The sequence below is a fragment of the Petaurus breviceps genome, unplaced genomic scaffold, assembly GCF_028583685.1.
Source record: "Petaurus breviceps papuanus isolate PSGF00001 unplaced genomic scaffold, PetGlider_PUasm1.0 138, whole genome shotgun sequence".
In the NCBI taxonomy this organism is placed as follows: domain Eukaryota; kingdom Metazoa; phylum Chordata; class Mammalia; order Diprotodontia; family Petauridae; genus Petaurus; species Petaurus breviceps.
Genome location: NW_027185694.1, coordinates 20,214,556 through 20,230,975, shown reverse-complemented (window position 1 = coordinate 20,230,975; position 16,420 = coordinate 20,214,556). Strand labels below are relative to the sequence as shown.

Sequence of the window (16,420 nt, the reverse complement as noted above, 5' to 3'; positions counted from 1 at the left end):
AGTTAAGCAAAACAAATTCTCCAATTGGTCAGATGAAAAAAATAGTCTCAATGTGCACTGAGTCCATCATCTCTGTATCAGGAGATGGGTAGCATGCTTCATCATGAGTTTTTGTGACTGTGGTTGGTCACTGGATTAAGCAGTATTCTTAAACCTTTAAAAGTCATTTGGCTTTATAAAATTGTAGTTATCATATAAATTTCCCTTCTGGGTCTGCTCCCTTCATCAATGCATACAAATCCCAGATTTTTCTGAAACAAACCTTTCATAATTCATCATATTCATATACCATAACTCATTCAGCCATTTGCCCAGCTGATGGGTACTACTGTTTTCCATTGCTATAACCATCACAAAAATATCTATAAATTTTTTTGTACATATGGGTCCTTTTCCTCTTAATTTAATCTCTTTAAACCAACACATTTTTAATAGATCTTGACCCCAAAAATGCGCATTGCAGAAAGGTAGACTTTTGGTTTGAAGTAAAGGAAAAATTTACAAATCTGGGCTATCCCAAAGAGGGGTGAGTTGCCTTAACAGTCGTCGCTGGAGCTCTTCAAACAACGGCAAGGAGATCACTTGTGGGGAATGTTGTAGAAGGGCATTTTTGTTCAGTTACAGGTTGAACGAGACTGCCTCTGAGGTCCCTTTCCAGCTCCAGGAGTCTGATTTTGGTATCTCTAGTTTGACAATTCTTTCCTTCTACCTCTAGGACCAGGTGGTTCCCGGTCAAACCACTGAGATGAGAGGCCCTCCCGTTAGCCTAGAGAGGTCCTGGGCCTTGGGCAGAGGCCCTGAAGGGGGTACTTCCGGTCCCCTTCTCCACTTGCTCCTTTGCGACTTTGTCTCGGGGTTGGGACTGGTCATCTGGCTGCTGGTGACACCTGTCTGCAGAATCCTGGGGCCCCTGGCTTCCGAGTCTGAGTGAGTCTGAGAGCCAGAAGGCTCCCAGACCTGGCCCAGGTGGAGGGGAACAGGGACAGGGATGGGGACAGGAGGCCTCTTCTAATAGAGACCGGGAACTGACCGCGGTGGGGACTTGGAGGAGGCTGCCCCCGGAAGCCCGTGGTTCTGAAGAGATAGGCGAGGCTGGTGCTGTGAAGAGCCCTAGACTGCAGCGCCTAGATACGTGGGTTCGATTACCAGCACTGTCCATAACGTGGTTCGGGCCCTGGCCTCTCTGGATTTTAGTTTGCTTATCTGCAATATGGGGAGAGTTATACTTGCCCAGCCTATCTTATCAGGTTGCAAGAAAGCGTCTTGTGATCCTTAAAATGTGACCCGCTGTTGTCATTATTAAACAGGATTAGTATACTGGGTGGGGAGAGGAGAAACTAGCCATAGAGGCTTCCAGGAAAGGTCCCCGACTGGTCCTAGCCCTGTGGCTAACCTGCAAGTGACTTCTTATTTAGTTTCTTCATCTCTAATATGGGAACGTTTTAGGTCTAAGGCCTCTTCAAGCTCAAATATCTTATGTTCTGTTTTTCTAAGGCTTTTCTCACCTCAAACATTTTATTCTTATGATCCTTCAAAGGGTCCCAGGGAATCTTGCCCTTTGGTACCTTCTAGAGTTTTCTTTTCCATTTTTCCTACTCTTTACAAAAGTGAACATCTGTTGTTGTTTTTTTAAACTCCAACCTTCCTGTCTTGGGCCCTTTCCTCATTGGATTCCCTTGAGAATTTCATTTTTATGAGAAGGAAATTTCTGCCAAAAATGATCTTTTAAAGCTTTTCTACTAGACTGTGAAATGTGAACAAAATGTATAACTGGTGTAATAAGCATATGATTTTAAAATTGTTCTTAGCTTTAGGTGGGTCTGGGGAATGAAGTTGAAGGGCTTTTAAGAGTCCTACTGACATTTTGAGTTTGCTCTCAAATTTTGGGTTCACAGGAACAAAATGATACTTTAACAGTTAAGTTGCCTGAAGATTCTTCCTACAGACAAAAGTCCATCCTAATCATAGAGAGTAGTAGGCCAGAAACTTCCCACCAATGCTTCAGGGGTTTCTGCTATCAGGAGACAGATGGGTCCGGTTCTGCCCACAGCCAGCTTAGGGATCTTTACCGCTGGTGGCTGAAGCCAGAGATGCACACAAAAGAGCAGATCCTGGAGCTTCTGGTGCTGGAGCAGTTTCTAACTGTCTTCCTGGAGAACTTCAGGATGGAGTGAAGGAACAACACCCAGAGAGCAGGGAGAAAGCAGTGGTGATGGTAGAAGATCTGCAGAGACAACTTGGGAAACTGAGGCAGCAGGTGAAAAGAGTATATGTAGATTTGCATGCTGAGAGAGGAGACCAGAATGGGTGGGAGGGATAGGATTTTTCGAGAAGTAGACCATAGGCCTTGTTATTCCTTGAGGAGTTTCCCTAAGTATGCCTGTGCCTGTGGGTATAAACCAGGTTTTCTTTCATTCCAGTTCTATCAGTCTATCAGTTTTCCCTGTGTTGCAGCTGTGATGCATTTGATGATTCCAAATATCAGTAGCTTCAAAAAAGACAATATCAGTGATGTAAGTCATAGCATATGTATAGAATTGGAAGAGACCTTCTATTCTGAGTTTTCATTAAAATCAATAATTGCCCTTAGCACAATTTCTTTTAGGCCCATTCTGTTTTACTTCCCTAGACCACTAGATTTCTGACAATTTATGTAACTTTTTTTTTATTAAACAAAGTCTTCCAGTGGCAACACATAGAGCAGAAAAGCTAAGTAGGCTGTTTGTTGATTGTCATTCAGTTGTTTTTCAGTTGTATCTGACTCTTCATGACCCCAATGAGGTTTTCTTGGCAAAGATACTGTAGTGGCTTGCCATTTCCTTCTCCAGTTCATTTTAAAGATGAAGAACTGAGGCAAATAGGGATAAGTGACTTGTCCAGGGTCACACAGCTAATACGTATTTGGGCCAGATATGAACTGAGGAAGATGAGTCTTCCTGCCTCCAGCCCTGGTACTCTATCCATTGCACCACCTAGTTGTTATTTTTTAGAACCATATTTTGATTGTACCATATCACAAGCTCTCTATGATCTTGAAATTAGCCAATTTGGACAGTTGTTTAAAAAACAAACAACCCCCCCCAACAAAACTCAACATAATATTGGTGTTTATTAACAAGGATGTGATTCACAAAACCTATTACCTTACCTTGAGGTACTTGATATCCATTCATATTGGCGTATTGTATATAGTTTGGGGTATACAGTTTTTGAAAAGGAGAAATTACATTTAGAAGACAGTAATAGACATTAGACTTGGAAGATGGGGTTTATGAGGTCTGCATTTCTTCTCTAAAATGTGAGGATCAGGGTAAATGGCCTTTATGATCCCTGTTACTTTCAACATTCTCTGAACCCCTTTGTCATCCCACTGTTTGAGTGCTAAAAGCTTAGGATGGGCTCTCAACATCCACAGATCTCAGGATACTATATGCACATAATTAATCTCAAGAATAGTTAGTAGTAAATGTAGCCCCCCTTCCAGTAACATCACTGGGCATAGGCTTTCTGTAAAGAATCAGTAAAAAGAACCCAAATCCTCTTGGTTAAGTTTATATTAGTCACTCTCCTGGCCTGGGGCAATTTCTTTTGAGCAATGGCTCTGAATATTTGTATAATTGAGAGTGCAACAGAACCACATAACTTACCACACCCCTCCCTTGGTAGATTTTCCATTTCTATTCTTGTGCTGTGAGTCTATATAGTTCTTTGTTAGCATCCAGGTATTTCATGAATCCCTTTGGGGGGGACCCCTTTGTCTCTGTGTTTCTTTGTGAGTATCTTAGTAGCTTCTGAGAAAGTCAGGTTACCAGAAGAACATTAAGTGATGCAGGGTTATCACCTTCCTTTTTCTCCCCCTCCCCCTTGCCATTTTCTCTTATGCTTCTGAGGCTCTATGCATATCTACTAATATACACACACACACACACTTTGTCTCTGTCTCTCACTCTGAGAACATGTCATAAAGTCAGAATTTCTTCAGATTCCACTTCTTCAGGTTTTAATAGAAAAAGGAAAGGAGAAAGGCAGGATTTTGTAAAGAAGGGGACTTACAAGAAGGAAGATGAGGGTACAGAAAGAATTCCTAATGTGACTCAGACTTTACCTTGGTATCTATCTAGACAGCCAACCTATAGTAGACTTGGCTTGCTTTATTTTAAGCCCCATGGTGATCAGAAGAGGACATGAGTCCTGCAATGGTGTGGAAATTAATAGAGGAAAATAATAACATTTATTGGCTTTCGCAGAAAGTCTGATAACTTTTCACAGCTTTAAACATCTTTTATGATGCATTATATCCTCCTTTTGTTCTAGGTGTGTGATTTATATGACTTGGCATGAGTTCATCAGATTTTGCCATGTGTTCTTTCATGCTTCATCATGAAAGCACATTTTTTTACATTGGATATTAAACATATCTTTGACAGTCTGTCCAAGTCTAGCCTTGACTAAATCACACAAGTTCCCAGTCCAATGAAGCATGTTTATCTAAATCTCTTGTATAAATTTCATAACCTTTTGTAACTTGTGGCATGGTGAAAAGTGTTGCAATATTCCATTTGGGAATTTCTGTAATTCCAGAATAAGTCTGCTTCTTAGTATATCAATTTATTTATGAGAGTTCATCATTTCCTCAATGAGGGCAAGACTTCCAGGCCCACTGGAAGTTAAAAAAAAAATAAACCCAAACCAGTTTTTTGGTGGATGTTTTATAGTCTGAAGAAGAAACTCAGATCTTGCAAGCTTACCTGGATTTCTCCTTGCAATAGTTTTGGTACAGCCTTGAGTGAAAGAGTGAGTTTCATTAGCAAATTTGCCCCCCAAATCTTCTGTGTTCCAGACTTTGTACTGTGTCATGGCAAATGCTTTTTATTCATAGCAATAGTTAAACAACTTGGAAAAAACAACAATTGATTTCACTGTTCTTCCAATTTCAAGAAACCTATGCAGCATTGTAGAGGAATTAATAACAACCCATTCAGCTTCTAAATCTCTCTGAAGGTCATTGTTTGTTTTCTGAACACTAATTAGCTATTCTGCAGCAATAATTTGTCACTCCTTTGCATTTCTCATTTTTGCCTCATCTGCATTTGCATTTTGGTACAAATGATTCTGTAGATGGAAATTATCTTTGAAAATACTCGACTTCACCACACCATTAGCTCCTGCACAATCTCTAACAGCAGTGAATTCTTGCATTTTTCCCTGGGATCATATCCATTCTTAAAAATTATAGAATTAAAAATACAATAATACAATGTAACTTCTGTGTATAGCATGAAATGAAGCATTCAACTGACAGAAAATTAATGACAGGTGGAAAAACCACCTTGGTCTGTTAAAGTCAGACTTTCTAAGTCAGGCTAGTATTTTTTTTTAAAGCAATCGGGGTTAAGTAACTTGCTCAAGGTTACACAGCCAGTTATTTCTGGGTGTGGTGCTGAGTATCTGAGCCCGGATTTGATCCAGGTCATCCCAACATTGGAGCCAGTGCTCTTACTCGCTGAGCCACCTGGCCGCCCCTAAGCAATTGGGGTTAAGTAACTTGCTCAAGGTTACATGGCCAGGTGTTTCTGGGTGGGTGCTAAGTGTCTGAGCTCGGGATTCGATCTCCAGGTCTTCTCAACACTGGAGCTGGTGCTCTTACTCGCTGTGCTACCTGGCTGCCCCGAGGCTAGTATTAATAGAAGCACATGCCCATGACTACTGGATATGGTAAGTAAGTAGCTAGGTGGCACTGTGTATAGAGTGCTGAACCTGGAGGCAGAAATATATGAATTCAAATCTGGCCTCAGACACTTATCAGCTATATGAATCTGGGCTAACCACTTACCCTCTATTTGCCTTGGTTTTCTCATCTTCACAATGGGGATAATAATAGCAGCTATCTCTCAGGATTGGTATGAAGATCAAATGAGGTTATCTGTAAAGTGCTTAGCATAATTCTTGGCATGTAGCACTATAGAAACATTAGCTATTTTTACTTTTATTGTTATCATTGTTGTTTTAGTTATCACTTCTCTCACAAGATGAAATCATATAAAAATTATTGGTTGTCTTAAGTAATTCACAAAACACTGTAAGTTAGCCATTGTCATCAAAGGACTCACTACCAGGCACTGCTTCTCTATGGCTTGGGGATTGCATGCAGTTACTGATTATTAGATATGAAGTTCTAGGCTAAATCACTAACACAAGTCATCATCCTAAAATCCCTTTTTTTTTGTTGTATTCTCTTTCCCAGTTTCAGTGTAGCACAGGAACCAATCGTGGATTTAAACACAGATACCAAGGGAACAAAGACATACAACATGAGCTGCAAAATCAGTAGCTAGTGCCACATAGTTGACCACAGAAATCCCTGGTTTGGTTGGTTTGGGATGTTGGGTCCCGAATCTCTTTCCAGTGAGAATGTCAAAATATCATGTCAGATTTAGGTATAGAAAGTCCTGTTGACAGAGGAATCCAGAAGATGTCAAGGTTAGGGTTGACTTGGGGTTAAAGAATGAATCTTATCTATGGGACTAGTTTACCATTTATGCTTAATCACTGTACTTTAGAACTTCATAAGACCTATGATTTCATTAGTGTGGGTTGTCTTCCACTTTTTAGGAATTAGAACCTTAGTAGTTCAGCTTTGTGAGGGAAGTCAGGAAAAGAGGGTTTTCCTAAATTTTGTGTGTGAGGGATGGGGACAGCTTTTAGAGTCAGTAGCAAGAGGTCACAATAGTCCAGGGGACAGAAGCAATGGCTCCAGCTCTTAACGTCTCATGGCCTTCAGTCTCTCGTTCTAAAACAGCATGGATTTTTGGCACTTCTTCCCCTCACAGAGTGGGAATAACTATGGGAAGATCATGTGTATGTGAGAAGGTAGCAAGGTATAGTAGAAAGAGTGCTGAGTTTGAGAAACAGCTCAGTTACTTAGTAGGTATAGGATAGTGGACAATTTACTTAGGCTCTCTGAACTGCAGTTTCCTTTTCTTTAAAATGAAGATTTTTTTTTTTAAAACCACCTTGCATTGGTGATAGTATCTACCTATTTTTGTGTGGATCAAATGAGATAATGTATGTAAAGCACTTTGCAAACTATGAAGTGCTTTATAAATGTCAGTTATTATCATGTGATTCAACAAAATTCTTTTGTTAAAATTTTAAAAATTCAGGTTGTGTTCAGTAAGGTTGAGGAAGGAAGCCAAGAATCATAGGAGGGGCTGCAGAACCCACAAAATGACACAGAGAGGCTAACCTCCCGCTGAGGACAGCCCGGCAGGCCGGCAGGAATGGGCCAGCACAGTGCTCTGGGAGCCAAGCCCAACACCACGCTGAGGCTTTAGCCCCAGGGCGGGCCTGACCAGCCGCCAGCCAGAGGGACTCCAGATCAGCAGCAGCTGTGGCCGTTCCCAGATTTATCAATACATAGATTCGAAGGACAAGGTGAGAGGCCAGTGCAGTCTGGACTTTGGGACCCAGGAAGTTACCCCCGGAGCGAGAAACCGCTGAGACACCAGCACAGCCTGCCAGAGCCACATGGTGGCTTCAGCTCCTGGCCTGCAGAGTGTAGGGGGACCAAGCACCAGTCTGAGGGGTCATCGCTCTTGCTTTAATCTGCTTGGATCTGGATTGCAGTCTAGGGTGGAGGTCCTGGGGTGTGTGTCCAGCTTGCCAGAGCGTGTGGAGACTTCAGAGAGGGCACCCATCTAATACCTCCGGCAGCTGAGAAAACCCCAGCGTTTGGAAGGAAAACTCCCCTGTCTGGTGGCAGAGTCCTACTGTGGCAAAAAGCCCAAAAGTCAAATCATTGAGTGGCAAAATGAGCAGGCAAAGGAAACAAAGCAGACAGAAGATTCCAACATTACACTCCTATTTTGGGGATAAGAAGGAGCAAGGCATGGAACAGGAGGAAAACAGTGAAGTCAGAACTCCTGCACCAAAAGCTTCAAAGGAAAATACAAGCTGGTTACAGGCCATAGAGGACCTTAAGAAGCAGATAAGAGAAGTGGAGGAAAAATTGGGAAGAGAAATGAGAACAATGCAAGAAAATTATGAAATGAGAGTCAACAGCCTGACTGAAGAAAATAATACCTTAAAAAACAGACTGACTCAAATGGCAAAGGAGGCTCAAAAAGGCAATGAGGAGAAGAATGCCTTAAAAAGCCAAATTTGCCAGATGGAAAAAGAATCTCAAAAGCTCACTGAGGAGAATCATTGCTTCAAAATTAGATTGGAGCAAATGGAAGCTAATGACTTTATGAGAAACCAAGATGCTGTTAAACAGATCCAAACAAATGAAAGAATAGAAGGCAATGTGAAATATCTCATGGGAAAAACCACTGACCTGGAAAATAGATCCAGGAGAGATAATTTAAAAATTATTGGACTGCCTGAGAGCCATGACCAAAGTAAGAGCCTGGAAAGCATCCTCCAGGAAGTTCTCAAAGAAAACTGCCCTGATGTTTTAGAACCAGAGGGCAAAATAGAGGTTGAAAGAATCCACCGATCACCTCCTGAAAAAGATCCCAAAAAGAAAACTCCTAGGAATATTATAGCCAGGTTCCGGAATTCCCAGATTAAGGAGAGAATATTACAAGCAGCCAGGAAGAAACAATTTGAATATTGTGGAAACACAATCAGGATAACCCAGGATCTGGCAGCTTCTACACTGAGGGATCGAAGGGCCTGGAATGTGATATTCTGGAGGTCAAGGGAGCTGGGATTAAAACCAAGAGTCACCTACCCAGCAAAACTGAGTATCATGTTTCAGGGGAAAATATGGTCATTCAGTGGAATACAGGACTTTCAAGTATTCTTGCTGAAAAAACCAGAGTTGAATAGAAAATTTGACATTCAGATACAAGAAGCAAGAGAAGTATGAGAAGGTAAACAGGGAAAAGAAATCATAAGGAACTTATCAAAGTTGAACTATTTTTTTTTTTAAGCAATCGGGGTTGCATGGCCAGTTGTTGTTTCTGGGTGTGGTGCTGAGTGTCTGGGCCCGGATTTGATCCGGGTCATTCCAGCACTGGAGCCGGTGCTCTTGCTCGCTGAGCCACCTGGCCTAAGTTGAACTATTAACATTCCTACATGGAAAAACAATAATTGTAACCTATGAAACTTTTCTCAGTAGTTGAAGGGGTTAGAAATATATATATATATATATATATATATATATATATGTCTTTATATGAGGGTATGCGGGCATATGAATACATATGTGAATGTGTGTATATACGTTTACAGGTATACATAGATAGAGGGCACAGTACCAATTTAACAGGAAGGGATGATACTTAAAAGGTGAAATTAAGAGGTGAGAGGCATATAATGAGAGGAGATGGGGAGAGACAGAGTGGGGCAAACTATCTCATACAGAAGAGGCAAGGGAAAATGGTTACAATGGAGGGGAAGAATAGGAAGGCAAAAGGGAATGGGTCAACCTTATTCCTATTGAATCTGGCTTGAGAAGGGAGGGAAATACACACTAAATAGGGGATCTCACCCTCCAGGAGAATAGGGGGGGAAGGGGATGTGAGGGGGGATGATGGAAGGGAGGGCAGGCTGGGGGGGAGGGAAGTTGGAAGCACCCACTTTTGAAAAGGGACAGGATCAAAGTAGAGAATAGAACAAGTGGGAGATGGGATAGGAGGGAGGGAAAAATAGTCAGTCTTTTACAATACATCTACTATGTTGTTGTTTTGCATTAGCCACACATGTACAACCTATACTGAACTGCTTGTCCCCCCAGTGGGGGTGGGTGGCGGGGGGGGGGGAGGGAATGAATCTGGAATTGAAAGTTTTAAAATCAAATATTCAAATATATATATATATATATGTGTGTGTGTGTATGTATATGTATATATATATACACTATTATTAATACCATCTTACATGTAATTAAGAAAAAAGATATACAGGCACTGAGGCATAGAGATCCACTGGAAAAGTTGAAATGGGAGAAAATATGGGAGAGAGCAGATTGGAGGTGGGGATATCCTGTGGGACTGCTGTTTTGGGGGGATGGGTGGGGGAAAAATGGGGAGAAAATTTGTAACTCAAAATCTGGTGGAAATGAATGATGTAAATCAGCAGTTAATAAAGCATTTAAATTAAAAAAATAAAATAAAATAAAAAGAATCATAGGAGGGATTTATGGGAGCTTGATTTGCTGGGAGTGATGGGATATTACATTATTTCCACATTTCTTAAAAAGTACTTGGAAGTGAAAAAACATCTTTTGTTGCCTGGCACAGTAAGGTATTTAAAAATTATTTGCATGACTGCCATCACTCCTGTAAACAGTTATACTGTCCTCAGAGCAGCAGGTGCTGAGTAGGGGCTCCTGGTGTTCCAGATGCCATTGGCATTTGAGGATGTATGTCTATCTCAGGAAGAGTGAGGGTTGGACCCTGCTCAGAGAGAACTCTACAGGAATGTCATGCAGGAACACTATGGTAATGTTATCACATTAACTAAGAACTCATTATCTCCATAGAAAAGGATTTTTTTTAAACTTATGAAATATTTATATCTTTGAGATGTTCAGATAAGTGAAGAAATTAAACCCTGAAACCCTTTAGCATAAATGCTTTTTGGATTGAACCTTTGTGAAATTTTCATGCTATCATTCCAAATACTCTGTTGGCCCCCATAAGAATCACCCTCTTTTTAAGTTTAAAATATTTTCATCCAATATACGTGTACAACCTTCAACTCTCCTATTTCATAAAATCAAACCCATTTTCTTTTTCCTTTCTTCATCTCCTCACATTGCAGATTCTCTGCCTTCTTCCCTGCTGTGCCATGTGCATGGAACAGTCTCTTCCACCTTCCTCTTTTTTAGGCTTTTTCTCTTATAGGAAGCCAAAAGCCTCCTCTCACAAATATTTTAGCCTATTTTCTATCATATCCCATTATATTTATATGCTGCAAAATAAAAAATTTAAGGATAGAATATTTGGGCCATACCTAGGGATCCTTATTCACTTTAACTTATGCTGAAAATATGAGAGGCAATATGCAAATGATACTTAAAAGCAACTTTGTTGTGCATATTTATACATGTACTCTTATTAGATTCTTTAATAAGCTATTGGCTCTTAGAATAAGTATTGCTGGGCCAGCTAACCCTGATGACAAGGAGATAACTTTAAATTCATTTCTGTTATCTTTCCTATGAAAGCGCTTAGCATAGAGCAGTAATTTTACCTAATTGTCTTCATGTCCAGAAAGCTTTCCTCTTGACCTTATTAGGAGGCCTGGTCATTTTTGAGCTCTTGCTAGGCAATATTGCTACCCCAGGATAAAGTGGATTAGAAGTCCCTCTTCATTGATCTGTATTAGTGAACTTTATCCAACAAAGTTATTAAGGCATTGCTTTATAAAAGAACCATAATGTCTCTCTTTTAACTGTATTGTTTCACAAAGTCTCTCTAGACAGTCTCTCATTTGTCCCTTTACCTCTTAAGCAGGAAATAGCCTGACATAGGAAACGGTCTGTAGCCAACACTAACTTTGACATCTTGTGGATTGTTCTTTGTCAACAGGATACTCTATCTATAAAGTTGATGTGATATACCAGCAATTGCAAGGGGAAGATCTTTGGATGCCTGGGTCTCTGGGTTCTGAGGATACCCACAGAGTTAAGGAGCAAGTAAAGGACTGTAAGACAATCTGAGATGCCACCCTTCATTGAGGTGAAAACAGGCATATTTATAGCACCCACTAGTTTCTTGATTCTCAACTTTTCTAGCCTAGACAGATTAATCTCACATACAACTCTGCCCTTTACTTTCTGACCCCAAAACCCCCCATCACTACATTCTCTCATTTTTTCACTCTATCTCTCCTGGTTATTAATTACTTTCTTTAGAATATGATATTTTCCTGAGATGCAAATCAGATCATTACTCTCTGAGCTAGAACTTGAGATACAACTACATTTACCCCAATACGTAACAGTGTCCTGAATATCATTCTTCTTTATGGCCCATTTATAATATTGTTCCTAAACAACTAAATGGTTGTTGGTAACACTTTCAGTTCACATGTTATATCATGTTTCACATATTATATCGTATTTTACTTATGATATCATGATTCTGTGAATAATTTCAGATGGGATATGCCTGGAATCTATTCTTTCTTCCATGGCTTCTTCATAGCACAGGAAATGAGTTAACTTTATGCATACAATTTCATTTTATTTTTGCAGGTTTTGAGATCATGAGCCAGAATGAAGAGAATTCAAAGGAGAAAATTTCTGGGAAGTGGAAACATGTGTATACATATCTCAGAAGCCTAAAGAAGATGTTCAGAATTTGAAAGGAGGAGGAACCTGTAAGAACAAGAACATACTAGAAACTTCTCTACCAGAGAAAAAGGGAAAACTAAATCTCCAGAAAAGAGGCTTCAGGGATTTTGCAGACATGATTTTCCACCAAAAAATTTTAGCAGAAGAGAGCAATTTTACATGTGCTAAATATGGGAAAAGCTTCAACCAGAGTTCTGAGCTTACACAGCATAGGTTAACACAGAAAGGGAAGAAACAATTACATAAATGTCATGACTGCGAGCAAACGTTCACTTGGAGCTCACACTTGATTCAACACTGGAGAATTTACACAGGAGAAAAACCTTATGAGTACAGTGAGTTCGGGGAAAACTTTCAGTTGGAGTTCCAATCTTATTCAACACCAGAGGAAGCTTACAGGTGAGAAACCCCACAAACATAATGAATGCGGGAAGGGTTTCAGTCAGAACTTTGACCTTCAAAAGCATCATTGCACTCATACAGGAGATAAATCCTATAAATACAATGAATGTGGAAAGAGTTTTCATGAAAATATAGAGCTCCCTCAACATCAGAGAATCCAGTTGGGGGACTCTATGAATGTAATGAGTTTGGAAAAGCATTCAGTTGGAGTTCACATCTGATTCAACACCTAAGAATACATGCTGGTGAAAAACCCTATGAATGTAATGAGTGTGAGAAAACATTTAGCTGGAGCTCCAACCTTATCCAACATTAGAGAAACCATACAGTGAGAAAACCCACAAAGTAGTGATTGTGGGGAAAGCTTCAGTCAGAGCTCTCACTTGAGGAAACACTGGAAAATCTATACTTCAGAGAAAACTCATGAATGCAGTAAATATGGAAAATGATTCACCTGAAGTTCAAGCCTTATCATGCATCAGAGAACCCATGCAGGGGAGAAACCCTATGAATGTAACTATTGTGGGAAAAGCTTTAGTAGGAGCTCAAACCTCATTCAGCATAGAGAATTCATATGGCTCAGTCACTCTGTGCTAGTCTCAACTTTGACACTTCTGGTCCTGATTTTCCTATTGCCTCACCTGCCAGACAGGAAAAAGTGGTAGAGTGAGACTGGGGAAAATAGAATGTACTTGGGAAGCAGCAAGGGAAGGAAAATTCTGGGAACCTTGACAAGAAATTGAATATTCTTTGGGGGTGGAAATATATAGAATTGTAGAATTCTAAAGCAGAGTGGCTAGGTGGCTCATTGAGTAAAGTGCTGGCCTGGAGTCAGGAGGACCTGAGTTCAGATCCAGCCATGTAACCTTGGGCAAGTTACTTAACCCCAATTGCCCTCCAAAAGGCAAAAAAAAAAAAAAAAGAATTCTAAAGCAAGTGTCTTCTACTCTTGGCTAAAACATTCCAAGAAAGTCATAGCGCAACACTGTGTCCCATTATATAAGCATATCTAGAACTCCCAGACCAAAATCATGTCGAATATCTGGTGTCCTCATGTAGGTAAAGCTTCAAGGGCATAGAATTCTCCAGTCTTTTCTAGCTAAGGAGATCTCCCTCTCCTCACTGTCCAATCTGTTTTTCACAAAAACTTTTGGGTTAGCAAGTTATTCAGGGCCAGAGGAGGAATTTAGTTTTTGATGAGGTTTCTTAAGTATCCAAACCTTCACTTAAAGGACCCCACACTGTTATTTCAGTGCTTTTCAATCATATCAGAACTTCTAGAATTTCTCTTGCCTTTGTAGGAAACCAGCTTACCTAATTTTAACTTCTTAATTAGACAACCTAAATTGTGAAATGCTTTTTAAAAACTTATGAAAGCTCAGATCCTCATGCAGATATTCATATATAAGATGGGTAACATGGCATAATGGATGGAAAGCTGACCTTGGACATGGTAATAACCTGGATTCTTACACCTAATCTGAAAGATAACGACTTTGACAATGGGTAAGTCACAACCCTTTGGTGATTCAGACAACTAAGATGCTAAGAAACATAGGATATTAAGAATCATAATTTTCAGATCACTTAGAAATATTAATTTTGGGAACTTTAAATTTAATGTCTTTGATGACCAGCAAATTGACATAATTTTGGAAAAACTGTTGGAAAAAACCATTAATATTTATATTCTTGCAGTTAATAAAACAGCAAACAAAAGGAAGTCTCAGTTAAATGGAAGAATGGCTCCCATGTTTTGCTTTGGGGAGGCAAACAAAGAAAGTGATGAAGTTGATTTCTTTGTACCCTAAGACAACAAGAAGTATTTCATAGAGCACATGGTTTTGTCATCTTGCGGTGCTCATTGTTAGCAGACACAGAAAGGTCACCACAAAGATAGCTATAGATCATGTACAATCAAAGATTGCAGAGCATGCAGAGGTGGAGAAATTCTGCCGAGGAGTGGACATGATTCTACAGAACAACTCAACATTTACTTTGATGTTTGGTGATTTTAATGGAAAGAAATATAGAAAGATGATGGCAAATATGACTCCAATTTGAGAAATGAAAGCGGCCAAAGGCTTTTAGACTTCAAATGGCCATATTGTTGTATATCATAAGTTCTCTCTTCCAGAAGAGTCAGAAGGCTCTGGAAATGATGAGCACTACATTTCACAAAAAATTAAATAGACTGTGTGAACAAAGAGGAAATTATTGGTTATTTATGTGGGAGTAATATCTGAATTAGACCATCAACTAGTTAAAGTAAAAATCAGCATTACATTAGAAGGAAGAAGATAAGACATTGCAAAGAACTGTGATCACTTCAGATGAGCTGTGAATAAAAATCAGAAATGGGAAACAGCAAAGATATTGACCTTGAATGTCACTAATTCCTGCAAGAGCTTAAGTAATGTAAAATAGTTATCGAAATGTGGAGGCCAAAAGAGCCCAGAAACTACCTTATCCAGCAATCTCCTTGCCAGTCAGGAAGAGATGGAAGCCAGAAGTAACTTGATTTAGAGTACAAACTTATTTGGAAACATTACAAAGGAGGATGCCTTAGGGTTACAATTGGTATTGCCTCATAGAATATTTTAAAATGGTAGAAGTGAAAACTTGGAATGTGACCCAGCAGAGTTACATCATTCCAAGACCATTCATAAATGAAAGTATCAGGAGGACAACAAAAAGAAAATGGAAGACATTTTTTTTTTCAGAAATTACATGTTAACCTAATTTCATCATCAGTGATAGTAGAATATATGCTCCTTGAGGGCAAAGACTTTTTTTTTTCATTTTTGTCTTCCTATCCCTAGCACCTAGAAAGCAAAAATGCTTTCTCAATTACTACAACTAAGACTAGTCAGAAACAGTTTTCTTTCACCTGAGAAGGATCACCACATTTATGTGCTATATGAGGAATATGAAATAGCATTTTAGAAGATGAAGTCAGGAAGTATGACTGGACCAGATCAAGGACACACCAAGGAAATTCATGCCACATGCAGTATAGCTTTGAACATTTAAGGATTACTTTACAGTCTTAGAGAGGGGCATGGAAAAAATAACAAATATTAATGCCCTCCAAAAGTGTTAAAGAGAACATCAATACCAATCTGCTTCTCTACTTACTCTGCTCATAAAAATAAATTTTTTATGAGAATGATCTGTACATGCATTGAGATTACTGATGAAGATATCTGAATAAAAAGGCAGGCTTTCTTGAGGTCTGGCAGGATACTCCCAAGTCTGTAGCAGGCCACATCTTTACAGTCATGAAGTTAAAAGGTGCAGGGGTGCACTGATGGTTTTTAGGGAGGTCAATACAATAAAATGGAAAATGCACAAGATTTGGATTCAGGATACCTGGATCTAAGTTTTGCTTTCTTTGGCAAGTCATTTAACCCCTGGGGCCTATTTCCTTGTCTAGAATAAAGGGGTTTAGACTGTCTCTAAAGTCCCTTCCATCTCTAACAATTTGTGATTCCTGAAGCCTGATAGACTTTGTTATTAGGAAGCTGTATTTAAGCTACATACAACTGCATTGTAAACCTATCTCTATATTCAATGGAGGACAATTTGTAGCAATTTTTCATTGTCAATAGTCAATTGTGTATTTGTTAAATTTTTAGTATTAAAGAATGTAGGGAATAATGAACAATGAGCTGACCCAGACTAGAATAGGAGAATATCACTGAATTTCAG

General features: G+C 39.6%; 2 long non-coding RNA genes across 3 annotated transcripts in view; one reads left to right on the top strand and one right to left on the bottom strand.

The window, feature by feature from the left end:
- Positions 1-13,764, bottom strand: part of LOC138176303 (uncharacterized) — a 55,815-nt gene extending 42,051 nt beyond the window's left edge. The window contains exon 1 of the long non-coding RNA XR_011172214.1: positions 13,595-13,764. This is a non-coding gene — a long non-coding RNA (uncharacterized lncRNA). The remainder of the gene's footprint in view (positions 1-13,594) is intronic.
- On the top strand, positions 780-15,879 carry LOC138176296 (uncharacterized). Of its 2 annotated transcripts, XR_011172207.1 has the most exons (3): positions 780-927; positions 11,541-11,690; positions 12,209-15,879. It is a non-coding gene; the product is annotated as an uncharacterized lncRNA (long non-coding RNA). The 2 variants fall into 2 exon arrangements; XR_011172206.1 differs by lacking the exon at positions 11,541-11,690.
- Positions 15,880-16,420: the final 541 nt, after the last annotated feature.